Here is an 11939-nt window from a genome sequence, read left to right on the forward strand (position 1 = left end):
TTTTTCGTACCAAAATGGTTTTCGTACCCAAATTTTTTTTCGTACCCATATTTTTCGTTCCCAATTTTTTTCGTACCCAATTTTTTCGTACACAATTTTTTTTTCGTACCCATTTGTTTTTCGTACCCAATTTTTTCGTACCCAATTTTTTTTCTAAACCCTTTTTTTGGTACTCACAATTTTTTGGTACCCATTTATTTGTACTCAAAAGTGTTTCGTACCCAAATGTTTTCGTTCCAAAAAAAAATTGTACCCTTTTTTTTCGTTGTACCAATTTTTTTGTACCCAAATTTTTATTCGTACCCATTTTTTCGCACCCAAATAGTTTTTCGTACCCTAATTTTTTTTTCATACCTATTCGTTTTCGTACTCTAATTTGTTTTCGTACCCAAATTTGTTTTTTTTTTACTACCCACATTTTTTTCGTACCCATGTTTTTCGTCCCAAATTTGTTCGTACCCAAATTTTTTCGTACCCATTTGTTCGCACTCAATTTTTTTCGTACCCATATTTTTTCGCAACCAATTTTTTATTCGTACCCATCTCTTTCGTACCCAAATAGTTTGTCGTACCCTTATTATTTTCGTACCCTATTTTTTTCGTACTAAAATTTGTTTTCGTACCCAAATTTGTTTGTTTACGTACCCACATATTTTTTCGTATCCAATTTTTTTCGTACAATTTTGTTTTCGTACCCAAATTCTTTTTTGTACCCAAATTTTATTTTGTTCCCACATTTTTTTTGGCATAATTTGTTCTTACTCAAATATTTTTTCGAACCCAAATATTTTTCCTACACACATTTTTTTAACATTTTTTTTCGAACCCAATATTTTGTCATTCCCATTTGTTTGTATCCAATTTTTTTGTTCGTATCTTTTTTTCATACTCAAATTCTATTTCGTATCCAATTGTTTTTCGTAACTAAATTTTTTCGTAACAATTTTTTTTTTTCGAAATAATCGGTTTTCAATTGGATTTGATCTCCCCACTCATTCCATCCCGCGAAACCCTTAAGGTGTCGCAACTCTAGTAACATTTTTGGTATTTTTCCGGACTTCGTTCTTCATTTACGCAGACCAGAACAAATACCTTATATTTTGTTTATTTCTATCATAAAGCAGTTCACAATTTATAAAAAAATAAAATATAAGATAACTAAATGTTTACGTGTTCTTTTATAACATATGTAAACATTTAATTAAAAGTAAAAAGAGCTTTGTATTTTTTTAAATACCAGTATTTCTAAACAGCAATATTAAATCACAGTAGATCTACTCCGTGAAACTTAACAGCCGATTGAAATGCTTACTTCCGCATCATACGTTGGCAAGGTCAAGTAAAATGGAAAGTACTTATAGTTCCCCGCTTCCCCTTGACAATCATAGCAAGGATCAAAACCATTAAATTTCATTTCAACTTATGAACAACGGTTGTGTTTCGCTTCCGTCACTTAACGCAATGAAGGATGTGACTGGTTCTGATAAGAGCACTAATAGATTGTTACGTTACCAGCACAGATAGCAATTTGACTCGACTGGTTGATAATAAACTGTCCTATTATATCGTAAAACCATCTATCGAAGTAAAATTTACTTATATCAGTCAATATTGTTAACAGGTTCGAATTTCCGTTTTCATTTCCAACGAAAACAAAGTTTACTTAGGGTAACTCGCCCTGGAGTCGATTTTTCCATTGAGACGGACATTTGGCAGAAGCATAAAAATGATAATTAACCATATATTAATTACTATTAACATGACTCAAACAACAAGAATCACATACTATTTTATGTTTGTCTTTTTAAATGTCACCCAATTGTCATAAATGGTTCCTTTATTGTTAAGTTCGGATAGACACTATAAGTGACCATGTCATCATGGTCATTGTCCTGTTTGAAAACTAATTTTCATCAACGTGTCAACAAATTAATAAACTAATGAATGAATTTAAAACAGTGCTGTTGCTGTGAATATTTGCATTTTTTATAAATATAGGGAATGTATAACCCAAAAAGTGCTTGCTTAAGACAAATATGGGTCCGAGTTAAGAGCGAATGTGTCCGACTCATGGGCGTATTCAGTGGATATTTGTTAATCAGCTATATTTCAATGAAAATTCGCTGGGAACCAAATAAATATTTGCAAAATATATTTATCAACCTCCGGGCAGTGATTTGACGGGAACCAGCATAGCTGGATCAAATCCCTGCCTTTATAACCAACCACGTGATGATAGCCCAGCAACGTGGTACACTAATTATACCGTTGTTATTTTTGCTTTTTTAAATGTAGGTGTTTTTTTCCACTATGAACCTAAACTTATACACTATTTTCAAATTGTATGTGAGAGCAAGGAACGACAACTCAGCGTGGAGATTGTAGAGTTATCAGATATGACACTAAAAGCCTGCACCAGCTGAGTCGCGGCTTTGAGGGAATAGCTTGTTATTATAGAATTGTAACGTTAACCCGTCCGACTGTTTTTTGTCGGACACGAGGATCGCTAGTTTCGGAAATGATACCGGACCTCAGGAAATTGTATCGACTGATAAATAACCACTTCGTATTGTAATTGGTTTCACTGCCGAAAGCGCATGTTGTATGTATGTTTACATACATATGCTTAAAGTCAGATTGCACTTTAACCGTATCTAATATTAAATGCATACAAGTATGTATCATTGCAGTATCGTATTGTCAAAGATAGCTTTCCAATATATCATTAAAGTAATTATTCTCGCGTTCGTATTTGAAATCTTTAAAATACATCAGTAAATACGGTAGTACAAGTAAAAGTGGCAAAAGCATTAGCAATATTTGTAGCGATTGTGGTCGCACGTGCAGAAGTAATTCCACAGCCATAGCAATTGAAGCTAGTACTTATTACTGACTGTGTTTTTATGTAAAAGGAACATTAAACAAGAGCTGTCAGAGGACAGCGCGCTCGACTATTCGAGTGATTGACAGTATAACGTAAGCCATCATGGGGTAATTGTTCAAATTATTCAATAAGGTCAAGGTAATAATTTAGGTATATTTTCCACGATCTATTGAACATTTGTAAAGACATAAAACAAGAGGGCCATGATGACCCTGTATATTTTTATGCGAAAAAAACGTGCAATGCGCATGGGTTGAAATGTACTCAAGCATGTGACTTTCTCTTTCTATCCCTCGTCCCACTGGGCGCTTAAAGTTGTAAGGGTGAGCATTTATATATGGAAAAAGTTACTACCATGTTATCTAAACAGACAAAAAAGCCCGGGAATTTTTGCACATGTCCTTTGCTTATAACGTAGGTACATTTATCTCTCCAAAAGATATAATCGTTCTTTCTATTTCACATATTTTTAGATGGTGAAGATCAAATCTACGCATTTGATTTGAAACAGATTCACAAGACCCATATGAATCAAAACCCTTTACCAAACGACACATTTTGGACATTCCCAATTTGAAAGAGGTTGCAGTTGACAATCAAATTGTAATGGAATCTGAAGGAAATGATCAGGTAGGGAAGAAATATTTGTGATAAAAGGAGAAATTGCTCATCTTGAGCAATTTCTAGTTTTATCACAATTATTTATAAAGTCGTCAGCTACAAACCTTTAAAATCCTGTTAGTGTTTTGGTAAAGAGTTAATAATCTCTGGTTCCTTCTTAAGAGCCTTTCACACATTTATAACAAATACAATAGTAGCATCTTTCTTTGTAAAGAATCATCTCAAAATATAACAAGGGCTGTTTGTAAAACATGCATGCCCCCCATATGGGCTGTCAGTTGTAGTGGCAGCCATAGTGTGAATACGTGCTTTGGCACTGTGACCTTGACCTTTGACCTAGTGACCTAAAAATCAATAGGGGTCATTTGCGAGTCATGATCAATGTACCTATGAAGTTTCATGATCCTAGGCGTATTTGCTTTCTTGAGTTATCATCCGGAAACCATTTTACTGTGTAAAGTCACCTTGACCTTTGACCTAGTTACCCGAACGTCAAAAGGGGTTATCTGCGAGTCATGATCAATATACCTATTAAGTTTCATGATCCTAGGTGTAAGCCTTCTTGAGTTATCCGGAAACCATTTTTCTAAGTTGAGTCACCGTGACTTTGACCTAGTGACCTGAAAATCAACAGGGGTCATCTGCGAGTCATGATCAATGTACCTATGAAGTTTCATGATCCTAGGCATAAGCATTTTTGAGTTATCATCCAGAAACCATTTTATTATTTCGGGTCACCGTGACCTTGATCTTTGACCTAGTGACCTAAAAATCAATAGGGGTCATCTGCGAGTCATGATCAATGTACCTATGAAGTTTCATGATCCTAGGCATAAGCGTTCTTGAGTTATCACCCTGAAACCATTTTACTATTTCGGGTCACCTTGATCTTGACCTTTGACCTAGTGACCTGAAAATCAATAGCGGTCATCTGCGAGTCATGATCAATGTACCTTTGAAGTTTCATGATCCTAGGCATAAGCGTTCTTGAGTTATCATCCGGAAACCATTTTACTATTTCGGGTCACGTGACCTTGACCTTTGACCTAGTGACCTAAAAATCAATAGGGGGTCATCTGCGAGTCATGAACAAATTTGATAGAGGACTATTAGATATCACTACATTTTTAAAGTTTGCACAAAATAGGCCTTATTTAAGCATATGTTCATTTTTGTGACCCCCCGGGACAGGGTCAAATTTGTCCCCTGGGGCATAATTTGAACAAACTTAGTAGCGACCTATAAGATGTCACTACATACCGAATTTGGTAGAAATAGGCCCAATAGTTATGGACAAGAAGATTTTTAAAGTTTGCACAAAATGGGCCCAATATAAGCATATATTCAATTGTGTGACCCCTGGAGAACGGTCAAATTTGATCCCAGGGGCTTAATTTGAACAAACTTGGTAGAGGACTATTAGATGTCATTACATACCAAATTTGGTAGCCCTATGCCATACGGTTTTGGACAAGAAGATTTTTAAAGTTTGCACAAAACTGGCCTTATATAAGCAAATTTTGAATTTTTTGACCCCTCCGGACAGGGTCAAATTTAACCCCAGGGGCATAATTTAAAGAAACTTGGTCGAGGACTATAAGATGTCACTACATACTAAATTTGGTAGCCCTAGGCCCAATGGTTATAGACGAGAAGATTTTTAAAGTTTTCACAAAATAGGCCTTATATAAGCAAATTTTCAACTTTTTGACCCCCCAGGGCAGGGTCAAATTTGACCCCAGTGGCATAATTTGAAACAACTTGGTAGAGGACAATCAGATGTCACTACATACCAAATTTGGTAGCCCTAGGCCCTATGGTTATGGACAAGAAGATTTCTAAAGTTTTCACAAAATAGGCCTTATATAAGCAAAATTTCAATTTTTTGACCCCCCGGGGCAGGGTCAAATTTGACCCCAGGGGCATAATTTGAAGAAACTTGGTACAGGACTATAAGATGTCACTACATACCAAATTTGGTAGCCCTAGGCCCAATGGTTATGGACAAGAAGATTTTTTAAGTTTTTACAAAATAGGCCTTATGTAAGCAAATTTTCAATTTTTTGACCCCCTGGGGCAGGGTCAAATTTAACCCAAGGGGCATAACTTGAAGAAACTTGGTAGAGGACTATAAGATGTCACTACATACCAAATTTGGTAGCCCTAGGCCCAATGGTGGTGGTGGTGGTGGTGGTGGTGGTATAGCATTACAATAACAATACTTGAGAATGATCAAATGGGGAAAAGGTAACCTAGCACTGGCAGTAAATATGGGGCTCATTTACAGGTCATATTTGGAATCTCTGCTGTAAAATGAGATTTTAAATGAATTTAAGGGAGGCAAATTCTGTAACCAAAAAGAACATGCATAAACGGTAGTTGTTTCCCTTGTTTGAACCATGCTAAATCCTTTAAATGTCTATTTCCAGTAACTGTGACCTTCACCTGTGACCTTGACCTTTGACCTAGTGACCTCAAAATCAATAGGGGTCATCTGCGAGTCATGATCAATGTACCTAAGAAGTTTCATGATCCTAGGCCCAAGCGTTCTTGAGTTATCATCCGGAAACCACCTGGTGGACGGACCGACCGACAGACAGACAGACCGACATGAACAAAGCAATATACCCCCTCTTCTTCGAAGGGGGGCATAAAAATGGGGGGTAGGGGGGTTGAGAGGGGGATATAATGTGGGTGTGGTCATTTATTAGATGATCTTTCAAAAATAAATTAAGGAAGACAAAAATTGGGGGGGGAGGGGGGCAGGGATTCTGGGTTGGGGCGTGGGGCATTGTTCAGGTAGAATCTATTGTGGTATTTAGGTAAGTGTTGTTTTGTCAAAGTATTAATAAAATCTGATCATAAATAAAGAAGTTATGGCAATTTAACTAAAATTTACTCTTGACCTTGAGTCAAGGTCGTTCAAAGGTCAAGGTCAAATTGAACTTGGAAGGTACAGTACTCTCATGATAGTAAGAAAATATTTGAAGTTTGAAAGCAATAGCTTTGATACTTTAGAAGTCAAGTGGATCTAAACACAAAATTTAACCAAATGTTCAGTTACTAAGACAAGAAAGGGCCATAATTCTTACAAAATGCTTGATACAGTTGTCTGCTCTTGTTTATAGATTGGGGTCATGTTGGTAAAGAAGTTTGCAAAATATGAAAGCAATATGTCAAGGGACATTGACAATATTTGAGGTGGTACGCAAACTTTAACATAGATTTATCAATAATATGCATATTCTAAATGGAAAAAGGGCCAAAATTCTTACAAAATGCTTGATACAGTTGTCTGCTCTTGTTTGTAGATTGGGGTCATGTTGGTAAAGAAGTTTGCAAAATATGAAAGCAATATGTCAAGGGACATTGACAATATTTGAGGTGGTACGCAAAATTTAACATAGATTTATCCATAATATGCATATTCTAAATGGAAAAAGGTTCAGAATTCTTACAAAATGCTTGATACAGTTGTCTGCTCTTGTTGATAGATTGGGGTCATGTTGGTAAAGAAGTTTGCAAAATATGAAAGCAACATGTCAAGGGACATTGACAATATGTGAGGTGGTACGCAAAAGTTAACATAGATTTATCAATAATATGCATATTCTATGTGAAAAAAGGGCCATTATTCTTACAAAATGCTTGATACAGTTGTCTGCTCTTGTTTGAAGGTTTGTGCCATGTTGGTAAAGAAGTATGCAAAATATGAAAGCAATATGTCAAGGGACATTGAAAATATTTGAGGTGGTATGCAAACTTTTACATAGATTTATCAATAATATCCATATTCTAAGTGAAAAAGGGGCCATAATTCTTACAAAATGTTTGATACAGTTGTCTGCTCTTGTTTAAAGGTTGGGGTCATGTTGGTAAAGAAGTATGCAAAATATTAAAGCAATTTGTCAAGGGACATAGGAAATATTTGGGGTGGTACGAAAACTTTAACATTTGCACGCTCAAGCTAACGCCGGGTGAGTAGGATAGCTCCACTATATATAATTCATATATAATAGTCGAGCTAATAACTAAGTAGAAATGTACTTTCATTAATATTGTTGATACCCAACCTGTTTTACACCGATTTTCATTGAATGGGTCTATTTGAATCATTTTAATTTATTTTAGTAAGAAAATGCCAGGTCCTTATTCGATTTGAATAAGAAACAAGAGCTGTCAGAGGACAGCGCGCTCGACTATTTGAGTGCTTGACATTATAACGTAAGCCATCATGGGGAAATTGTTCATATTCAATAATTTATTAGACTACTTTCAAAAAAAAAAAGGTTTTTTTTTTTTTGGGGGGGGGGGGTTGAGAGGGGGTATAATGTGGGGTGTGGTCATTTATAAGATGATCTTTCAAAAATAAAAAAGGAGGTAAAAAAATTGTGGGGGGTACGGGGGGTGAGAGGGGGGTATAATGTGGGGTGTGGTAATTTATTAGATGATGTTTAAAAAAAAATGGGGGGGGGTAGGGTGGGGGTAGAGGGGATGGGGGGTGAGAGGGGGGTATAATGTGGGGTGGGGTAATTTATTACATGATGTCTAAAAAAAAATGGGGGGGGAGGTTGGGGGGGAGAGGGATTCTGGGTAGGGGCTTGGGGTATTGTTGGGGTGGAATCCATTGTGGTATTCAGGTAAGTGTTGTTTTGTCAAAGTAATAATAAAATGTGATCATAAATACATGTAAAGAAGTTATGGCAATTTAAGCAAAATGTTCAATTATCTAAGTGTAAAAGGGGTCATAATTATGTAAAAATGCTTGATACAGTGGTCTGCTCTTGTTTATAGGTTGGGGTGATGTTGGTAAACAAGAATGCAAAATATGAAAGCAATATGTCAAGGGACAATGAAAATAAATGGGGTAGTCCGAAAACTTTAACATTTGCTGCATATTCTAAGTGGAAAAGGGGCCATAATTATGACAAAATGCTTGATAGAGTTGTCTGCTCTTGTTTATAGGTTGGGGTCATGTTGGTAAAGAAGTTTGCAAAATATGAAAGCAATATGTCAAGGGACATTGACAATATTTGAGGTGGTACGCAAACTTTAACATAGATTTATCAATAATATGCATATGCTAAATGGAAAAAGGGCCAAAATTTTTACAAAATGCTTGATACAGTTGTCTGCTCTTGTTTGTAGATTGGGGTCATGTTGGTAAAGAAGTTTGCAAAATATGAAAACAATATGTCAAGGGACATTGACAATATTTGAGGTGGTACGCAAAATTTAACATAGATTTATCCATAATATGCATATTCTAAATGGAAAAAGGTTCAGAATTCTTACAAAATGCTTGATACAGTTGTCTGCTCTTGTTGATAGATTGGGGTCATGTTGGTAAAGAAGTTTGCAAAATATGAAAGCAATATGTCAAGGGACATTGAAAATATTTGAGGTGGTACGCAAAATTTAACATATATTTATCAATAATATGCATATTCTATGTGAAAAAAGGGCCATTATTCTTACAAAATGCTTGATACAGTTGTCTGCTCTTGTTTGAAGGTTTGTGCCATGTTGGTAAAGAAGTTTGCAAAATATGAAAGCAATATGTCAAGGGACATTGAAAATATTTGAGGTGGTATGCAAACTTTAACATAGATTTATCAATAATATCCATATTCTAAGTGAAAAAGGGGCCATAATTCTTACAAAATGCTTGATACAGTTGTCTGCTCTTGTTTAAAGGTTGGGGTCATGTTGGAAAAGAAGTATGCAAAATATTAAAGCAATTTGTCAAGGGACATAGGAAATATTTGGGGTGGTACAAAAACTTTAACATTTGCACTTAAACTAACGCCGGGTGAGTAGGATAGCTCCACTATATATATTTCATATATAATGGTCGAGCTAATAACTAAGTAGAAATGTACTTTTATTAATATTGTTGATACCCAACCTGTTTTACACCGATTTTCATTGAATGGGTCTATTTGAATCATTTTAATTTTTTTTAGTAAGAAAATGCCAGGTCCATATTCGATTTGAATAAGAAACAAGAGCTGTCAGAGGACAGCGCGCTCGACTATTTGAGTGCTTGACATTATAACGTAAGCCATCATGGGAAAATTGTTCATATTCAATAATTTATTAGACTACTTTCAAAAAAAAAAAAAGGAAATTTTTTTTTTTTTGGGGGGGGGGGTTGAGAGGGGGTATAATGTGGGGTGTGGTCATTTATTAGACGATCTTTCAAAAATAAAAAAGGAGGAAAAAAAATTGTGGGGGGGTATGGGGGGTGAGAGGGGGGTTATAATGTGAGGTGTGGTAATTTATTAGATGATGTTTAAAAAATGAGGGGGGGTAGGGTGGGGGTAGAGGGGATGGGGGGTGAGAGGGGGGTATAATGTGGGGTGGGGTAATTTATTACATGTCTAAAATAAAATGGGGGAGGGGAGGTTGGGGGGGGGGGGGAGGTTGGGGGGGGAGAGGGATTCTGGGTAGGGGCTTGGGGTATTGTTGGGGTGGAATCCATTGTGGTATTCAGGTAAGTGTTGTTTTGTCAAAGTAATAATAAAATGTGATCATAAATACATGTAAAGAAGTTATGGCAATTTAAGCAAAATGTTCAATTATCTAAGTGTAAAAGGGGTCATAATTATGTAAAAATGCTTGATACAGTGGTCTGCTCTTGTTTATAGGTTGGGGTGATGTTGGTAAACAAGAATGCAAAATATGAAAGCAATATGTCAAGGGACAATGAAAATAAATGGGGTAGTATGAAAACTTTAACATTTGCTGCATATTCTAAGTGGAAAAGGGGCCATAATTATGACAAAATGCTTGATAGAGTTGTCTGCTCTTGTTTATAGGTTGGGGTCATGTTGGTTAACAAGTATGCAAAATATGATAGCAATATGTCTAGGGACAATGAAAATAATTGGGGTAGTACGAAAACTTCAACATTTGCACGCTAACGGCACAGCACGGCACGGCACGGAACGGAAACGCCGACACCGGGGTGAGTAGGAGAGCTCCACTATATATATTTCATATATAATAGTCGAGCTAAAAAGTACCAGTTTCTTACACCTTATTCAAACTTACAAAGGAACTGGGTTATTAAAAAAATAATAATTACAGTGTATTGCAATAAATAATTAAATATCCAAAATATATATACAATAATAACTATATGTGTTACATTTAGTTGAAATGTAACTTCATTTTTAAGTAACAAAATATCAGTTCCTTATTCATCTTGAATAAGGAATTAGTTCCTTTTTCCGTATTTAGTCGCAAAATAAAAGAATTTCGATAAACCCGAAACAAAATTGTGTAAGTATTGATTGCAAATAATACTTTTAATATCCAACCTACACGTAGAATGATTGTCATTGATAGTTGGTACTCTCTAGTTCATTTTAATTGCTTGTTCAAGTAGGAAATTGCCAGTTCCTTATTTGGCTTGAATAAGGAACAAGAAACTGGTTCCTTTTTTTATTCAGCCTCAAAGAAACGTGGTAATACTCAAGTCGAAATATTTTGCAATAAATATTTTTAATAAACACCTTACATATAAAATGATATATATTTATACATGATACACGTTTGTTCATTTAAATTTATATTTTATGGACGAAGATGCTTGGTCCATTTTTCCTTATTAAGTCACAAATGAGAAACTGTAGTATAAATAAAAACAAACATGCTGAAATGTACTAGATGGCATTTTTATATCACATAAATGTAAAAAACAATTATTTGTTTTAGGTTTGGTTAATTTTAAGTTTTTGAAGTAGAAAATGCCAGTTTTGTTTAAGCATGGCATCCTATGCAAGCGTGAAGAAGAAACATGAAAATGTATCGTAATACATAAAATAAATATAATATAACTATTGGCTTTTATTTACTTAAGAATTAAACATACATTTTTTGTTAAAATCCTTAAATGAAATATGTCGAGCTTGAATTAGGAATACAGAGTTGTTCCTTGTTCCTATTTTGAATACGGAATTCAGAAAAAAAGAACCAACTTAATCTCCATCTTGTTTTGATGTTATTTAATACTACATGGCCTTGCGTGTTTTTTTCAATTGACATATCATTTCCATCATAAAACAAGTATTTAGAATGGCCAGTGCCTGTAGATATAACTAAGTTTAAGATCGATCTCATTAATGACTTTTATGGTTGGTTATTTACTACGCGTAAATCAGTAATAAATGCGGCATATTAGGGTCAAATTACGGACGGAAATTACTTCGTGAAAAAAATTAGAAATACATAATCATTTGAAGGAAATTGGTTATTCGATATTCATTAATGCGATAATTGTTATGCATTTAAGTTTACAGAACAAAACATAAGGGTAATGATGCCACTAAAGCAAGCACACGAGTTCAATGGTTGAATACCTTACCTTTTGCCCTTGGTTTGGTCCCCGCTTGGCCCAGATTTAAACCTTGATAATGTCAAGAAAGGT

This window comes from Dreissena polymorpha, chromosome 4, assembly GCF_020536995.1.
Source record: "Dreissena polymorpha isolate Duluth1 chromosome 4, UMN_Dpol_1.0, whole genome shotgun sequence".
In the NCBI taxonomy this organism is placed as follows: Eukaryota; Metazoa; Mollusca; class Bivalvia; order Myida; family Dreissenidae; genus Dreissena; species Dreissena polymorpha.